Source organism: Nothobranchius furzeri, chromosome 7, assembly GCF_043380555.1.
Source record: "Nothobranchius furzeri strain GRZ-AD chromosome 7, NfurGRZ-RIMD1, whole genome shotgun sequence".
NCBI classification, from domain to species: domain Eukaryota; kingdom Metazoa; phylum Chordata; class Actinopteri; order Cyprinodontiformes; family Nothobranchiidae; genus Nothobranchius; species Nothobranchius furzeri.
This window is the reverse complement of record NC_091747.1, coordinates 56,054,059-56,073,201: the sequence shown is the minus strand read 5'-3', so window position 1 is coordinate 56,073,201 and position 19,143 is coordinate 56,054,059. Positions and strand designations below refer to the sequence as shown.

Sequence of the window (19,143 nt, the reverse complement as noted above, 5' to 3'; positions counted from 1 at the left end):
CGAAGCAGAAGCAAAATACGACTTAACACAGAACACTAACTAAGAATAAAAAGAAGGTGGACGCCGGCCAGATGAACTTGTTAAAATTTGTGAGTGCTTGTTTATTTTGCACTCTGACTCAAAAAAAGAAGAGTGGAAGGGAGCGTCTCGTTTTTGGGTATTTGGATTCTTTTTCTTCTCTTGTGGCAGTTTCCTCGTATATTAAGTCTGATTAAAATGTATTTTATTTTAAATTTAATACATTTTACAGTGTAACTGTGAATATAGGAGTCATAACAACTGAGTTGACTACCAACCAAACAAATCATTTCCTTTCCCATTATTTCTGATTGTGTCTTCTTTGTGTGACTTGTCATGTAGAGACAAAACTCATTTGGTCCGGTGGTGGATCCCTGCTGTCCTGAACAATGCTATTAATGTTTCTTACCCTCCATGGTGGAGAGGAGAAAACCGTTTTCTATAAATCATGTTTCTACGTTATTAAAATGTCAAAATTACACAAAAATGTCTGATTGTTTTTCACTGCTGCAAACCAAGAGGGCAAGTCCGATATTTCTGCATCAAACCCTTTGTTGGGTCGTGGTCAGACGTTTGCATAAACCCATCATGGACTGGAATGTATTATTGATTTTGGGCTTAAAATGATAAATCTGAACACTTTCTATTCAGGATTGAAATTATTATACAACAATTAGAGGTGTTGATCTGAACCCATGTTTGAATTTATGGTGGATTTCTCTTGAACACAGGATCAAAGTTATCCATCCAGGCACGACATTCCTAAACCCACTGGTTTTCCATAATGGGGGGCTTTCTTGAACAGACTTGTTTTTTAATTCATATTCAGAGCTTTAAGTGGGTCGGTAGGCACCACTTCCAATTTTTACCTCTCAGTTTACTGGGACTTTGCTAGCGTATGATGTATATCAGTAGTTTTTCAGGTAATTAAACATTTAAATGTTAGGAAATTATTGAAAAAAAATCTGTCCGTCTTCAGGTAAACTACAGCTGTGCAAAATACTACCCCCAATCCAGTTGATGAGGGTTGGAGGGGTTCCTCCCTGTACATTGGTGATCTGAGGGTCTGAAACATTTTTCCAGGGTCATATCGGCACGTACTCTTTTCCAATTTAAACACTTCCACTTCAATTTTAAAGAAGGTTGGGAGTTCAGGATGGCAATTGTCAGCCTTCTTTATCCAATCACAAACCAGTTCCTATGTGTGTCTCAAACCTGATGATTTCCAGCTAAGTTCAAGAATTTCAATCCATTCATCCATTTAGTTTCATCATCATATCTAGGGTCGGGTTGCGGGGGCAGCTGCCTAAGCAGAGAGGCCCAGACTTCCCTCTCTCCAGCCACTTGGACCAACTCCTCCAGGGAAATCCCAAGGTATTCCCAGGCTAGAAGAGAAACATAGTCCCTCCAGCATGTCCTGGGTCTTCCTTTGGGTTCCTTCATGGTTGGACGTACCCGGATGACCGAGTTTCTCATCCTATCTCTAAGTGAGAGCCCAGCCACCCTGCGGAGAAAACTCATTTCGGCTGCTTTTATCCGTAATCTTGCTCTTTCGGTCACTACCATGACCATAGGTGATGGTACAAATGCAGATAGACTGGCTCAGCTCTCTCTTCACCATGACAAACCAGTGCAGCATCACTGCAGACGCAGCAACAATCCGCCCTTCGATCTCCAGCTTTCCCTCACTCGTGAACAACACCCCATGATACTTAAACTCCTCCACTTGGAACAGGACCTCATCGCTGACCTGGAGAAAGCATTCTACCCTGTTCCGACTCAAGACCATGGTCTCAGATTCAAAGGAGCCGATTCTCATCCCAGCTGCTTCACACTCGGCCGCAAACCGCTCCAGCAAAAGCTTGAGATCACGTTCTGATGAAGCTAACAGGACAACATAATCGGCAAAAATCTGAGACCTGATCAGTAGGCCATCAAAATGGATCCCCTAAACACCTTGGCTGTGCCTAGAAATACTGTCTAAAAAGTATCCCATCATCTTTACCATTACATGACGCTACCACCACCATACTTGACGTCTGGTGCAGTGACTACATGTTGGCTTCTCCCAACTCATTTCTAGTTAACCAGCTCAATTTTGGTCATTTCTGACAATCAAACCTTTCTTTAATTGGCCTGTAAATGTGGTTCAAAGGTGCCTCTTTTATGGCACCCTCCATGACGGTGGTAAACTCACTGGTGTTCCAGCAATTTTACCGTCATTAACAAACAGCATAAATAAATGAAATTTGTGCACATTGCTGAATAACAAAACAAACACCCAGCTGGGGCTCATTTAAGAAACGAAGCTGTGTTTTTCACCCATGGTTTCAAAGCCGCAGCCTCATCCACCTGACACTCTCTCCTTATATTTAAAGCTATTTACTGGCCCGGCACGAGCCGAGATGAGCGGTGGCGGCATTAGCACCATCTGCTGTGCCATGATAGCTGCTTCCATTAAATGGCGGCAGCGTTTTAAAGGGTGAGGTGACAAACCTTGTTCTGGCTTAAGTTGACCTTTTGATAAGAAAACTCATCTCTGCTGCGACTTCGGCGACAGTCGTTTGTGAGATGAGGTTGCAAACAGACAGCAGAGGAAAACTTGTATACTACGATTGTGATTGATTTATTGAGTTGGTGCGCTTTTCACAAATACATGATGGGTGTTTCCCTCCTGTATGTGTGTGTGTTTGCTCCTGTCCACTTGTCTGTGGGCTCATCTGCCTCCTTCCCAGTCTGCAGCTCCACCGGGGGGTGCTAGCAGCAGTTCACACCAGGGTGCTCTTCATTTCCCCTCTCTGCCCCTGTGTGTGATGTGCACAGTGCCAGAAATCTACAGATCCATAAATAAAACCATAAAACAGCAGTTTTCCCTCCTGCTGCCACACTCGGCTGCAACAGAATACACACACTTTTCATTTCTCCCCTCGAGGACCTTAGTGAGCGGGAGTGATGGAGAAAGAGAGGAAATGAGAGGGAAGACAGAAGAAGAAGAGGTGGAACGGGGGAGGGAGTGCAAGGGCAAAGAGAGGGGCCAATATTGCGCAGTAATGTGAGAGCAAGGAGCTCATGTGAGAGAAAGGCAGATAGATAAAGAGAGAATAGATTAACACCTCGAGTCTGAACAGAGACAAAACCACTACAAGTAGAAAACATGGGTAGAAAAGAGGAGATATGAAAAGAAAAAAAAAAGGTCAAGGTGCATGATTGCATCTGGAGAAACAGGAGGAGGAGAAAGGATGTGGCAGCAGAGATGTCTGCTTCTGGCAGGGACACCGGGTTAGACCTCGCTGACTGAACCAGCTTTGTCAAACAGATCTATGTGTTCGCGTACAAGACAGAGTACACGGCTGTGGCCTCTTTTGGAAACAGTCCTTTCCAGTATTTAGAATGCTTTCTGAATACTGAAACATGAGGCAGCAGACACAATGCCTCGCTCTTAATCTGAATAACTAAAGGCAATCCCGACCACACACTCTTAGATTTAAAGCTTCTGCATCAAAATGTTTTCCCCCTGAACGTTCCACACATTTTTTCCAATAAGCTTCTGAATTTTTTTGATGAAACTGAAATAAAAACCTTATATAAAAAGTTTTGAAGCACTAGTTTGGCAAAAATGCTCATGAGGTGCAAAGATGTTAACAAATCTAGACACAGCAAATGAAACGTTGTCCTCTCTAGTGAGAATTAATTAGACTAATTAGGCTGCATAGAAGTAAATCTGCATGTCTAAATTGTCAAAATAAGGCATATCCGTGCTTCCTGCTGTTTAGAGTGGAACTAAAAATATGGAACATGTAATAAAGTCCTTATTAACACATGGACTCATTTGCATTCTAATGTGTTTTTGAAGATGCACGTTTCACAAACAGCACGGTCTCATTAGTAGCAAGGACAAGCGTTCTCATCTTGCCCAAAGTTTGCTTTTAATTTAGATTTCTCAATCGCTTTGGCTCTGTGAGACACTCTGCTCTTAAATCCATCTGTCTCAGGTGTTTATTGTGTTTTTATCAGCACCTGTTTATGTTGTATTTTGGATTAGGTGTGTCACTAGTTTTTTAACTTAAAGTAACACAGCAGTTTCCTGCTCCTCCACTCTAGTGGTTTAAAGTGGAATTACAACTGTCATAAACAACATTGCTGCAGCCTGCTGTTGCTAGTGCTAACAACGAGCTAACACTAAAGTGAACCAGCTGATACTAAAAATAAACCACAAAGTAAAAAGATCCACATTGTTGGACAAAATATTATTACGTACAAGTCCAGCTGCAACAAAGTCAGGTCATCATCAGTCCGTGATTTTGTAGCCGCCTTTAGCTTCCTCAAACTAGCGTAGGCTGCACCGATGTTGACTCTGGTTTTAGAGGTTTAGCGATTTGCTTCGCTTCCAAAGATATTTCACTCGTACTTTTACTTCCACTATGATGCCAACAAAAAATAAACTTTTTTTTCGTCTTGTGCTTTTTATTGACATTGTGGTTTACAGCTGATAAAAAAAACCCTAATTCAAAATTTCAGACAATTAGAATATTGTGAAAAAGTTTAATACTCTAGGCTCAAGTGTCACACTAATCAGATAATTAATCCAAAACACATGCAAAGAGTTCACGAGCCTTTAAATGGTATTTCGGTCTATGCTGAATTAATTATTCCCACCTCCTCGCAAAAAAAAGCTTTGCTTTGATGAATTGGTGCAAAAATGTCTGAGAAAATGCAAGTTTTCAGTTCAATTCAAGTTTATTTATATAGCGCCAAATCACAACAAGAGTCGTCTCAAGGCACTTCACATAATAAACATTCCAATTCAGGTCAATTCATTAAGCCAATCAGAAAAAATGTTTCCTATATAAGGAACCCAGCAAATTGCATCGAGTCACTGACTAGTGTCAGAGTCTTTAAAGCAATCCTCATACTAAGCAAGCATTTAGTGACAGTGGAGAGGAAAATTCCCTTTTAATAGGAAGAAACCTCCAGAGGATCCTGGCTCAGTATAAGCAGCCATCCTCCACGACTCACTGGGGATCTAGAAGACAGAGTGTGCGCGCACACACACACACACGCACGCACGCCAACAAACACACACACACACACACACACACACACACACACACACACACACAACATATATGCCAAGTAGTGTTTCTATGGCTACATTGTGATTTCTTAGTAAATATTTTATTTAGTGGCAGAAAAACTTTATTGTATTTATACTAATGAATCTATAATTAAACGGGTAAACTAGTACATTTAGTGTCAAGGAAAGTAAAACGTTATTATAAGGAAAAAATAAACATGCAATAGGTAACATGACCCAATAAGAAATAAAAACAGATGTTATGTTACACAAAAACAAGTAAAGCAGTTGAAAAAGTAAATAATCCATGTGCCAAGAGATTATCCCCAAAAGTCCAACAGAAGACTCTTACAAAACTTAGACACCAAAAAGCAAAAATTTCCAAACAGGGCATAATGCTTTGTCAAAATCCCATTGCTGTGTATGTGGACACAGTTCACAGTTTTTATTTTACAAATTGTATCATTGTATAACAAATAGGGTTGTCACGGTAACCGGTGTAGCAGTAAACCCCAGTAAAAAAGTTGACAATAATAATAACCGTCTTGCTTTTTAAAAACTATATAATCTCGGTGGGTTTACCGTTGCTGCGGTGTAGGCGCGGTGACCCTTACCAGCCACCGTATCATCTGCTGAAGTTGCCGGCGGCACATGCGCGCTTTGTTGTTTACAACCAAAACTTTCTTGAAGCTAAAGCTGAAATAATGGCCAAAGGAGGAGACGGCAGCTCTCAGGACAATTATTATCCCTCAAAGAAGACAAAGTGGGAAGTACGGGCATCTTTTGGATATTTAAAGAATGCCGAGGGACAGTTGATAGAAGACGGCTATCCTGTTTGCAGCACGTGCAGAAAAAGTGTCTGTGAAAGGCAGCAACGCTTCAAATCTCATGACACATCTGAGTGACCATCACCCACAACTCTACAGTCAACGTAAGGCAAGCTAATGTTAGCGTTTTAGCTAAAATGCGTGATCCGAGGATTTGGGTTGAGGGAGAATGCAACGAGTCGCTATATAAAGCAGCCGCAGCGCCGCTACCTGCTTATAAACCGTGTCGCGGACACCCCCATATTGAAATGATGCTATGCATTACGGGGCTCCCAGGGGCAGATAAGAGTTGGTCTCTCTCCGAGAATAATTATGAATTTAACAACGATTACTGCCTGATGACATTTTCCCACATCTGCAAAGCTCACTGGAAGGACACAAACCGAGGACAATATTTTCCTGATATAGGGTTTATTACTCAAGTAAGGGTAAAAAAGTACCTGATTAGAAGGCTACTCGAGTACTGAGTATCATCTGATCTAATATTTTTAAAATGATGACATCAAACAGACATAAAATAAGATGTTATGGGCAAATATTGGTATTTTAAAGACTAAAGGGAAAAATGTAAACAAATAAACAACATAATTACAAAATAACACATTTTAGGCAAAATTTAGACACAAACTGAGGACAATATTTCCTGATATACAGGGTTTATTTAATTGTGTGAAAATGTAGAACGTTTAAAAAAAATACCGCAATAATACTGAAAACCGTGGTAATTTTGGTCACAATAACCGTGAGGTTAAATTTTCACACTGTGACAACCCTAATAACAAATAGCTACAAAAAGCCATGCAGACAAATCAAATAGAAAATTGTTGCTAAAACTAAAGATTAAAAGGTATATAGCAACACGGTGACTTCAACGTACATGCATAGGGGCCTTTGATAACACTGAAATAGCTTTTTACAAAGTTCCTCTCTCCCTGGGCTTTACTTTAGCAGTAAACATTTGTTTCTGTGCATGTACGACACTCACTGTGCACACACACACTCCTACAGTAAACATATCCACATACCCCTTACATCAAAAGGAGCTGAAATGAAAACAATGAGGTGTGCACATGCACACATGCATGACCACTAATTCCAAATCAGAGTGTATAAGAGCTACATTCATACCCACCCACACACTGTGCAAGAAAGATAGTTTGTGGATGACAGCAATTTGTTGTTCATTGTGATCCCCAGTAAGCCCAAAACATCATGACGAAGCAGGTTTAAACGCACACAATTGAACCACACCAGAAGCCGTAACTCACAAAAACGCTGCTGCAGGATGAATGCTTTTTAATATTAAGCCGTCAGATGAGAGACGACCGAGTCGCATGAAATGAGTGAAAAGATTTTCCACACACCAGTAAGTCTCTCACACCGAGACACAGCAAAGGATAATAGTCAGTCGCAGATGGAGACTCATTGTCTCACTGACCTTCGTACCCATAATAATCAGTACAAGAGCTTTGCTTTTAACTTGCAGAAATCAAGTTTGCAGTGATTCAAAAGTCCTCTAAATAGCCATTTGGAGAAATTTCCTCCTCCCCCAAAAGTGCTTAACCCCTATCTTCAACTTAAGGGATATAAGAGATGGACATGAATAAGAGGTATAATAGGTAGTTAAAGAGCCTGTATGGATCTTGAGGCATCCAGACAGCTATTGTTTTCTGAGTTCAATAGTAGATCGCAGAACTAAAGAGAGTTAACAAGAATCCTGTGAAACTTTTATCTGTATTTTCTTTAAAGTGGCAGTATGTAATTTCCTGGCAATAGAGGGCAGTACATTCATATATTTCAGGCTAGTTTTACACCATTTCACCGTGACTGTCGCCATTTAAAAAAAAAACATAATGACAAATGTTCCCTGTGGAGCAGAAAGCTCGATGGTCCTTGGGCTAATTCCATAAAGAGAGAGCAATACCAACACTTTTCTGGCGCTGTACTTACCGAATAAGCTTGGGGGCCTGCACCTGCTGATGATGCAAACTAGGGTAATACCACTCGGCTAAAATATATCGCATCTCTTTTTCGATTCAGTTCTTTCGCATAGGGTTTGGAAAAAATTTACCAGTTTTGTTATTAAATTCACACTTCTACCTGCCTAAATGTTTTTGAACGTGGTAATGTAACTTCCGTAGATCGTCTGTCCAGCCATTAATCTAGTGTGACGTCATCGACAGGAGCAGGACCCAGAACCAGCCAGAAGGAAATTTGGCGTCTAATATGGCATGCCCCAGAGACTTGGACCGACACCCTAGTATGTACTTTAGACCTGATTTTTATGGTTATATGTTATGAAGCTGCCAATATTTATCAACAACTAGACCCATTTAATTCATTTTCAACAATATTTCGGTGGATAATTCCAGAGATTAATGGTAAAAACTACATAATGTCTCTTTAAGCCTATTTACGTTGATTTTCCTATGGCAGTCATTAACAGTTTCCGTAATTCCATAACTTCAAAATATAACTTTTACATTAAACATACACACTCTATAAAAGCCACTGAAAAAAGCCCAGCTGGATGAAATCAACTAAAACAAGAACCAACTGATTTAATGTGTCGGCCGTTTCAATTTTGTTCGTAGGAGATGGGTCTGTTGGGCTTAAGTGCCTTCATAAATGAATGCATGAAGCTTTAATCATTTTAATGACTACCAAGAAAAGTTTTATCTCTCCAAATAGCCTTCATGTCGTTAATGGAAGGACACAAAACAATTCTACAAAAAAGTGTAGCGGAAATCCACATTTTATATCCTCAGATCAATTTTGTTTGAATTCACATGAAGGAGAACATAACCATTTTCACAAAGTTTTTCCTCTCACATTTAGCTGCAAAAAAAAAAAAAGGGGAATTTGAAACTGGCCTGCAGTTTCAGCATTCTGGTTACCTCCTACTACTCTCCCAGGCTCGTAAATTGCACCAATTTGACTGGACTCCCTTCTGCGCCAATCAGGAGGTGTAAGAAATTGGTCTGATTTACATCAACTCTCAAACGAACCCTTTTCTCAAGATGGGGGAAGTTGTAAAGCTTCCCTTAATGTCCTCCTGGGAGCTTCATGACTTGAGATTGTTAATCTACAATCAAAGAAAGTGTTTAGGTTGTTTAACCTTAAAATAGAAATCAAGGTGCTCTAAGTTAAAATCTTATCAGCCAAAGACCTAAACTGTTTGTTTTGTGTTTTCTTTTATGTTAAACCTATGTCATTTTGTGTTTCTCCAGTTAAAATTCATGCTAATGGTAAAACTGTCAAGTTTAAGACATAAATTTTGTTCTTCTCTGTTTAAAGTAATACCTTGACCCCCATATGGACCAACTTTGGTAAATTGTGATCATTGTTGGAAAGGCAGAGGTTATGTGAAAGAGCCACAGAGCCATCAAGTGGTTAAGGAGTGAAATACATGTGGGTGTGACAAAAAGAAAGTTTATAAAACCAGAAGTTCAGACCTCGTGGAGCAGAACAAAGAAGAAAGATGCCTTAAGCAAACCTCTGCTGGGCTATTCCACCTGGGCCCAGCAAAAGATAATCGACGCTCATAAAAGTTGTAAAGCCATTAGCTCTCAAAAGTTACAGCAAACTCAGAGCTCCGTTTTGTTTTGTTTTGTTTTGACTTTCTACGTGAAACTGGAAGTCTGCGTGGCCCGTACGAAGGGTTTTCATATTAAGAGTTAAAACCAATTTGGAACAATTTTTCTTTATTCGACTTCATTTGGGATCATTTGGATTCGCGATCTGAATTCCACATTTTCGGTGCTGTTGAAGCGAACGAACCTAAAAAGTCAAGCCACTTCCAGGGCACGAGATTCTCCTGAACTCAACAGACTTTGCCGACCAACTCAGGGCCAAACATCCTACAGGCCTCAGTCCTCAGCACTAACCAAGACCCAGGCTGTTTCAGCTTCTGGCCACCCTCTGGCGACGAGGAGAAAGGTCTGTGTTTCGTTTCATTGGCTGAGCCGATTATTGAATTCAGATTATCAGTTTCTGGCATGTTTATTTCGATCCAAATTCACGTTTAGCTTTGAAGATTTATCATCTTTTCTCTGCTACCACGCACATGCGCGCGCGTGCACACACACACACACACACACACACACACACACACACACACACACACACACACACACACACACACTATCGCTTTGCCCCCTTTTAGAAATTATTACCCATTTTCCTATAATCTTGGTGTCACCAAATTTCCACTTTATTACAGATCAGTTATTTCCTATCACTGCCATAAAGCTTTGGATTAACATTTGTCTTAATTCCATGCACGAAATGATAAGCTGTGTTTGGTCCTTTTTGTCCATGCCTTAAGTGGTGTTTGTAATAAACTCAAAATGTAAATAACACCTGATCATTGTTTAGCAATTCTCGAGAATAATCAGCGCATTCTGTCAAGAATTCATCCTTTAGATTAATTTGTGGTGTTAACTCTGAGACTGATTACATTGCAAAGATATAGATATTAAATCCAATGGTCCAGTTCCGAAAACTGGTGGTGCCCCGATTAATTAATATAAGATTATAAACAAGCTAAACCTACGCCACATTAGAAATATAGATATAAATCTATATTTATTGCTACAGAAGTGTCCCAGAAAGCTATGGTGAGAGGAGTACATTAGAAGTAAAGGCGCTATTTGGCTCTGGAGCTATTTGAAGATTTTAACTCTACAACAAAAAACAAAATGTCCTTGTTCAACTTTTCAATCTTTAACACAATCATGTCAATATTTTTAGCATCAAGATGCAATGTGTCCTTTGATTATATGAAAACTCAGCATCAAGGCTTGTTTTTCTCTGTATCAATGTAACATGTTATTGTGCAAATCTGTGTTGGCACTTAAATCTCTACTGTCTCTATTAAAACTCCAACCATGATTAAAATCCATCAACATGTTTTCTGTTACCCAGCTCTGTGGCCTAGTGGTAGAGTGTCCACCCTGAGACTGGGAGATCGGGGTTAGACTCCTGGTCGGGTCATACCAAAGACTTTAAAAATGGGGCCCAATGCTTCCCTGCTTGACACTCAGCTTTAAGGGGTTGGGTTGGGGGATTAAACTACCAAAATAGTTCCCGAGCGCGACCACCACTGCAGCTCACACGGGCCAAATGCAGAGATGTATTTCACCAGTCTGTGATGATGACTATGGGACTTCCTTTCAGATTTTGGTTTCAGGAATCATGAAACCATGAATCATTTTAAGCCATTTCAAAAGTTCCCTTACTCATTGATGCTCTGGACGTGTAGCAGCAGAAGCTCTACTCCAACCCCAAGCTCCTGAAATCATAGCAGCCTATCAGATGATAGGTAGGCATGGTCAGCAAGGTACTGAAGCTAGTGAAACTACTAAACCAATCCTCCAGTCCTTCTTTTTTCTCACATCTGACACGTTAAAGCTGCTACCTCAAATTTCTCTCTTTCAGGAATCATGTATGATTTTTCAGAAATCCATGAAAGTGATTGTCTTATCATGTACTGTGATATAATTTAGGCAATATGGCTTTTTTTCTAAGCCTGCCCCCTTTCCCATAGAGCTCCATGCAAAAAGAACTGAGCGCTGGTCATCTCTAACCATTAGCTAATGTACAGACATCAATCACAGAGCATGCTCGAGCATTTAAGGATGTATCTCGGTTGATGCTGAGTTGGTGAACTTTCTCATGGTTTGTTAAGATATAAATATATGAAAACCCAATATCACATAGGCATAATAATAGTAAAACAATGTGTTTTAGCTCTGTTTTGTCGGCTACGGAAGCGAGTTTTGGCCATAAATACGGAAATGAAGCATCTAGTGTGATATCCTCAACAGCCACTAGATGGTGCCATCAGATAAAATAAATAATCCGAATATCTTCATTAAGTTTCTATTTATGAGACTTTGTTCTTACTTGTTGGTTTGTTTGAACTAAACTGAAGGTCATTCTCTTTCAAGGTCAAAAGTCTGACTATAATTGTCATGGGAACAAGAACTGACAGATTGCGCATGGAGATGTAAAAACTAGCAGGGCATCATAGTTCATGGTTTGCCACAGCTGTTTGTCAAGATAAGCACACGAACAAAGCTGGAAATAAAACAGATTATTATGATCCTGACTACGACAGTCAACGACTTAAACATGCAATATGTGGACGTGGAAGGCTTGTCAAACAGACTCAGTCTCCAGCTCTCAAACACCACTGAACATTATAATCGGTGTAAATAAATTCATAAAGCCAGAGAGAGTGTCAGGCACACCCCGTTTTCTCTAACAAGTGCAGGAATTAATGCGTTTGAACATGCACACACACAAAGGCACAGTGGGATCTCAAGGTTGCTGTGCAAGAACTAAGCATGTCAGTGGTTTCCAGTGGGTAGCTCCTGTGCTACTATCATGGGTACGGAGACTCAATGACACCCCGCCATGTCCGATTAATGCTATAGTGCTTATTTGCAGGGCCAGTCATTTTCTGTGAGGCAAGGACAAAGGAATGTACTGCGGCAAAGAAACAAGCGGAGAAAACGAGAGTTGGGACACTTTATGCAAATAAAATGAGGGATTTTTAAAGCATTGCTCATGGCAACACCATCAAAACTCAGTCCATGTCCAACAAGAAGTTGGTCTGTCCTTCTAAGCCCAGGTTTGACTGTGAACGAAGAAAAAAAAAGCATGCAAAAAGTTGAGTGTAAAGAGCGCAAATAATTTGGAATATGGAATAAGTGCTGGTATCAGTTGGAGTTCAGTAAAATGGCTTAGCTCGGACTATCCCATTACTTATGCTCCAAATATTACAGCTTGGGGAGCTAAATATTATGGAACTTGGTATATTGAAATTTTATTCAATCCAAAGGCCTTTTTCTAACTGGAAATGGAGTAAAGGATGATAATCACAGCACGGAAAATACTCTTAAAATTTCTGAAATGTTTTCTGTTTGTCTGCGCTGAGAAGTTGAATCAGAGCTATAATTTGTACAGAAGATAAAAACCCAGAGATGAGCAAGACACATTTCAACACCTAAACCTTTAGAACTCCTATGAAGTTAAATGAAGTTGTTAAAAAAAAAAGCTTGTCAACAACAAGACTACTTTAAATAGAAATAAAAACTTTTATCATTTATAATTGCAGAAAAATAGTCTGGCTAATTTTTACCAAATCTTCACCAAATAAAAACCCCAACAAAACCAAACCACTCCGATAATTTTCTCTCATGCTTCTTATGTTTGGTGCCTTTATCTGCTCTAATTCCCAGGACTACAGCCGTAATGGACTGCACTCACCTCTGCATTTACAATTAAACCTGTGATCGAAGCCTGTGGATAAGTGCACAAGACCTGAGAAACTGTACCTTTTAAAGGTTTCACACTTGTACCATCCCCAGAGAGCTAAACACTTTCCTGTGCATATACAGGTGCTGGCCAGTAAATTAGAATATCATCAAAAGGTTGAAAATATTTCAGTAATTCCATTCAAAACGTGAAACTTGTACATTATATTCATGCAATGCACACAGACCAATGTATTTCCGATGTTTATTACGTTTAATTTTGATATTTATAGGTGACAACCAATGAAAACATCAAATCTGGTATCTCAGAAAATTAGAATATTCTAAAGGCCAATGAAAAAATGTTTGTTTCTCTAATGTTGGCCAACTGAAAAGAATGAACATGAAAAGAATGTGCATGTATAGCACTCAATACTTAGTCGGGGCTCCTTTTGCCTCAATAACTGCAGTAATGCGGCGTGGCATGGACTCGATCAGTCTGTGGCACTGCTCAGGTGTTATGAGAGCCCAGGTTGCTCTGATAGTCGTCTTCAGCTCCTCTGCATTGTTGGGTCTAGCGTATTGCATCCTCCGCTTCACAATACCCCATAGATTTTCTATGGGGTTAAGGTCAGGCGAGTTTGCTGGCCAATCAAGGACAGGGATACCATGGTCCTTGAACCAGGTGCTGGTGGTTTTGGCACTGTGTGCAAGTGCCAAGTCCTGTTGAAAGGTGAAGTCTGCATCCCCATAAAGTTGGTCAGCAGCAGGAAGCATGAAGTGCTCTAAAACTTCCTGGTAGATGGCTGCATTGACCCTGGACCTCAGGAAACAGAGTGGGCCAACACCGGCAGATGACATGGCACCCCACACCATCACTGACGGTGGAAACTTTACACTGGACCTCATGCAACGTGGATTCTGTGCTTCTCCGCTCTTCCTCCAGACTCTGGGTCCTTGATTTCCAAAGGAAATGCAGAACTTGCTTTCATCAGAAAACATAACTTTGGACCACTCAGCATCAGTCCAGTCCTTTTTGTCCTTGGCCCAGGCGAGACGCTTCTTGCGCTGTTTCTTGTTCAAGCGTGGCTTGACACACGGAATGCGACACCTGAATCCCATGTCTTTCATGAGTCTCCTCGTGGCGGTTCTTGAAGCGCTGACTCCAGCTGCAGTCCACTCTTTGTGGATCTCCCCCACATTTTTGAATGGGTTTGTCGTCACAATTCTCTGCAGGGTGCGGTTATCCCTAGAGCTTGTACACTTTTTTCTACCACATTTTTTCCGTCCCTTCGCCTGTCTGTTAATGTGCTTGGACACAGAGCTCTGCGAACAGCCAGCTTCTTTAGCAATCACCTTTTGTGTCTTGCCCTCCTTGTGCAAGGTGTCAATGATTGTCTTTTGGACAGCTGTTAAGTCAGAAGTCTTCCCCATGATTGTGGTGCCTTCAAAACAAGACTGAGGGACCTTTTAAAGGCCTTTGCAGGTGTTTTGAGTAAATCAGCTGATTAGAGTGGCAGCAGGTGTCTTCTATATTCAGCCTTTTCAGAATATTCTAATTTTTTGAGATACCAAATTTGGAGTTTTCATTAGTTGTCACTTATGAATATCAAATTTAAATGTAATGAACATTGGAAATACATTGGTCTGTGTGCATTGCATGAATATAATGTACAAGTTTCACGTTTTGAATGGAATTACTGAAATATTTTCAACCTTTTGATGATATTCTAATTTACTGGCCAGCACCTGTATGATCAAGCAAAGCCCAGATCTCTTTACAAAACAAATATTCCGAAGCTTGACCTAAATGTGTAATGTGAATATTAAGAGTGTTTACTCACTTAATACCTTGAATGATCAAAATGCACAAAAAAATCATCAGAACTCGAATTTTGCACTGATAGAAGAAGCCTGTTAGGCTAAATCGGTGCACCTTTTATAGATGGCTGCTCTTAGGAAGGAACAGGTGCAGCGCTTGACATTTGGAATGACGGCAATTTGAATAACAAGAAAATAGAGACCTTTTGTTGATGCCTGCTTGACTGCACAACAGAAGATAAAAAAGGGCTAAAGAGCAAAAATAAATTATTTTAAAGACAAGCTCTAAATTTGTGTTGGTTTTAAACGAGGAATAAAACTAAGATTCAGTTATGGAGATGGTTTGAAAAGTCGTCAAATGAGTGGCAATGGCCTCGCTTTCCTACCTCCATGTTTACTTTATTAGATATGGTCCAGGGAAAGCTCCCAACCATAGCAGATGGGGCAAAGCCAGACAGCGAATCCCTGAAGCGTGTCAAGTCAGATGTCACAGGGCACATGGAAACTGCTGCCACGATGAAACCAGGGCAGGGGCAATGAAGCCTAGAAAAGAAACTATCCTTGACCACAAGTTATCGTCTCATTTGTCTCATCTGAAAAGGTGGTCAGGGCAAGAAAAGCCACCTTTAAGTATCAATCTGGAGTTTTCCTCCTTTAAATGGATACTATGCAACTTTTTCATACTTTTAACTCATTTTGTTGAACCAGTATTTGCTAAAATGACCCTTTAGAGGGTTAATGAAATGTCACTCAGACCCAACCACCCTCTGTGGCCAGAATATCGCACTTCAAACTAGAGGCCGGTTCACATATCGGTCTGATGTACTCAATTTGTTCTATATTGGCCATCAGCCAAAATTATTTTTAGAAGCTGATAGTGAGTGTTCAGTTGTCTTTCTGAATCAATGTGCTGAAAATCGGCATCGGCCTTAAAAATAAAAATAAAAATAACATATCGGTCAGCCTCTACTTCAAACCGGCAACCCCCTGATTACTGGACAACCCACTCCATCTCTTGACCTACTGCTGTCCCTAAGATGTTAAAAAGACAAATAAACAGCGAGATGGTAAGTTTCGCTTTTGGTTCCCCTAAACAAACACTGGGGTGCTAAAAGCAAGTAAAAACTGCCAAGAGTCCCTTTAATGAATTATGTATGATGTTTTAGAAATCCGTAAAAGTCATACCCCATACTGTGATATATTGCAGGCATTAAATAATTATATATATATAATTTGTTAAGCCCGCCCTTGTAACGTAGAGATTGATACAAAGAATTGCACATTGCGGTATCTGGATATCTGCGCACTTCCGGGAAAGTCTCTGGGGTTTTAATTCTTGTTATAAAACAGAGCATCAGGCAAGCCCCACCCACCTGTGTTTAATGAATATTTTCTTACCATCCAATCCAGAACATTTTACGTTGTTGAAATACAGCCACGACACTGGCTTTGGCTTAGGCTCATCAGTGATGCCCACAGGCAGGGACGTAATTTTTGGGGGGAACAGGTTCCCCCAATTTTTAATAAAGCAGTTTGGTTCCATTCACGATTGACATTTATTTTTAAGGAAATGAAATAAAAATATTGCTATTTTTGTTTTAATGAAGTCTAGTGAACAGATTCAAACAGATGGGAGTGAGTGCATCTGTGGGACTAGATATATCTATAATTTCTGTAGTATCTCGGGTGCTCTTCAAGATCACAAAAACTTCAAAAGTAGATATGGAAAAAAAAAAAGGCATGATCTGAGGCACTACAAAAATAATTTATTATAATATAAGCGGACACATATCTTGATGCATATCTACTTTTCTAGTGAACATATATTCTAAAAATTTGTGTAAAACTTGGATCCTCGACCTTCTTTAGCACTTGACGAGTTTATTGAATAAATGTATTTATAGTATTGTTGAACATGATCATAGACTTAAAGACACATAGCAAAATTGTTACATCCTAAATAATGTTTTTTTTTTAAGTTTTGGCGGCATACCATCATCTATTACCGTAAATCCTCTAATACAGGCCTGTATTCATTTAACGGCCGGGTCTCATATTTTGGCCGGTGTCAGAGTCGGCGGAGGTGAATAATGGCCGGTCTCTTATTGTGGCCGGGTGGAATGTGGTAACAAGCAAGTACAGGGGGTGGTTGTGTCATCGTCTCACTTTTGATTTGCCAGTGATAGACCGCGAGGTTAACTTTAACCGTGCGGGGACGAAGAGGAGGCGAAAATTTGATATCAAGTTCAAAGAGAACGTGCGCTGCAGAACACCGGTGAGCAATAGGGGTTGTACAAACTAGTCGACTTCACTATAGGGACTTTTTATGCCCGTCATCGACTGCTCGCTGTCACGTGATAATGACCGGCAAGATGCAGCCCTCGAAAAAGACAGCAGCCTGCTATCAGCAGGTGACAAGCTCCTGCGCTCGGGGGGGGGGGGGGGGGGGGGGGCAACGCGCTGTGCCAGAGCGTCGGTACTGACACGCGATCGTTCATGTCGGTTCATTTCCTTTAATGTTTTCTGTCTTTTATTTGCGCCTGATGTGTTTCGCTGCTGTGGAGCGGGGCGCTTCACCTTGTCCTCCGGTGACGCACCGATCACTGATGCGGCCGCCAAGCAGGGAGCACTCCGCTGTTTTTGCGGTCGGTAGATCTGCCTCCTGAGCACGGCCACAGTAACAATCAGGTGTCGCCACCTCAAAAACTAATTTAACACGCGATCGTTCATGTCGGTTCATTTCCTATAATGCTTTCTGTCTTTTATTTGCGCCTGATGCATTTCGCTGTGGAGCGGGGCGCATCACCTTGTCATCCGGTGACGCACCGATCACTGATGCGGCCGGCAAGCAGTGAGCACTCCGCTGTTTTTGTGGTCGGTAGATCTTTTAGAACTGCAGTTCAAAGGTAACTCATAAGGTGAATATATATGAACCCAGGTAGCAGTTTCTCTTTAGGATTGAGAGGAGATGCAGGAAGATAATAAACAGGCAGGACAGAAAAATAGTCGAATAAAAACAAGTTAGTTTTTGTACCTGGTGGTTGCAACAAACAGACACCATTGAAGGTAATCAGAAGTGAGGAACAGAAAATGAAATAATTATTTTAATGTTTAGAGCAGCAGGAACTCCGAGAGGCTGCAGGCGCATCAGTGAGTTTGCGGCCGCTGCGCAGGGGGAAGGGGGAGAGGGCTGAAGCAGAAACTACCGTTGTTAAAAGAAATGTGTTTAACTTTGAAAATGTGGGCGCAATTTTAATTGTCAAAAACTCCAGCGAACCATTAGTTCATTTTGCTCAAATAGAAATAGAGACCTGCCTCTAATACTGGCCCTCCTTCCAATAAAGGCCTGGAGCTTGATGAGCTTGAGTCAAATACAGGCCCAGGCCTGTATTAGAGGATTTACGGTATGTTCATTTTCAAAGCTGTGACGTCTTTTTACCGCACTATACAGTTTTTCACCCGCGGTCCACTACCGGATGTACTGACTGCATGTTGCTTTACGGCAGTTTAGAGACTTGAGCAATGGCAGATCCACAAAAGAAAGGTGGAAATCCTTTATCTAGGAAAAGAAAAAGAGAATGCGACAGAGCAAGAGCAAAAACCAGAGTTAATATCGAACTGGCTTTTCCTCGCTGGAATACTACTATGGACTCTGACCTAGCCGTCCTGCTAATGGATAAGTAAGTTAATTTTTCACTGGGTTTATTGTGTTTGGTCAGGCATTAAGTTGTTATACAGTCCTGATAAAACTTTATTCAACACTGAAACACCGCTTAATGTGTTTGGACAAGTGAGTTGGAAAAAAGCCAGTAAACATGCCTCTTATGTGCAACAGAGATTTGATTTTATGACAGCGACGTTACGCAGCAAGCCTTCAGAGGGTGACAGAGAAGATTTATATGCAAAGTTCAGGAGTGTGTCTTTAAAAACTGCATGGTTATTAGTACACATTAAAGATGGTTTGATGTTTTGATATTAAAAAGAGTTTGTAATTTATTTAATTGCAACCTGCAGTTTACTTTGATTTGTTCAACTGTTCAAAACAAGTTTGAGGTGGGAAATAGACTACAATCGAGATTGAAAACAAAGTCAGTTTGTGTGTGTGCATGCGAAAAATTTCTTACAAACAGAGGGGGGCCAT

General features: G+C 40.6%; 1 protein-coding gene across 8 annotated transcripts in view; it reads right to left on the bottom strand.

Annotated features, from left to right (window-relative positions):
* tpk1 (thiamin pyrophosphokinase 1) overlaps positions 1-19,143 on the bottom strand; it is a 152,609-nt gene that overhangs the window by 13,857 nt on the left and 119,609 nt on the right. Inside the window, exon 1 of one of the 8 annotated variants that reach the window (XR_011521108.1) lies at positions 7,284-17,437. The exons of the other annotated variants lie outside the window; for them this stretch is intronic. The gene's annotated coding sequence lies outside the window, so the exon portion shown is untranslated. Of the gene's footprint in view, positions 1-7,283; positions 17,438-19,143 lie in introns of those variants that run through there. 8 annotated transcript variants of the gene reach the window in all.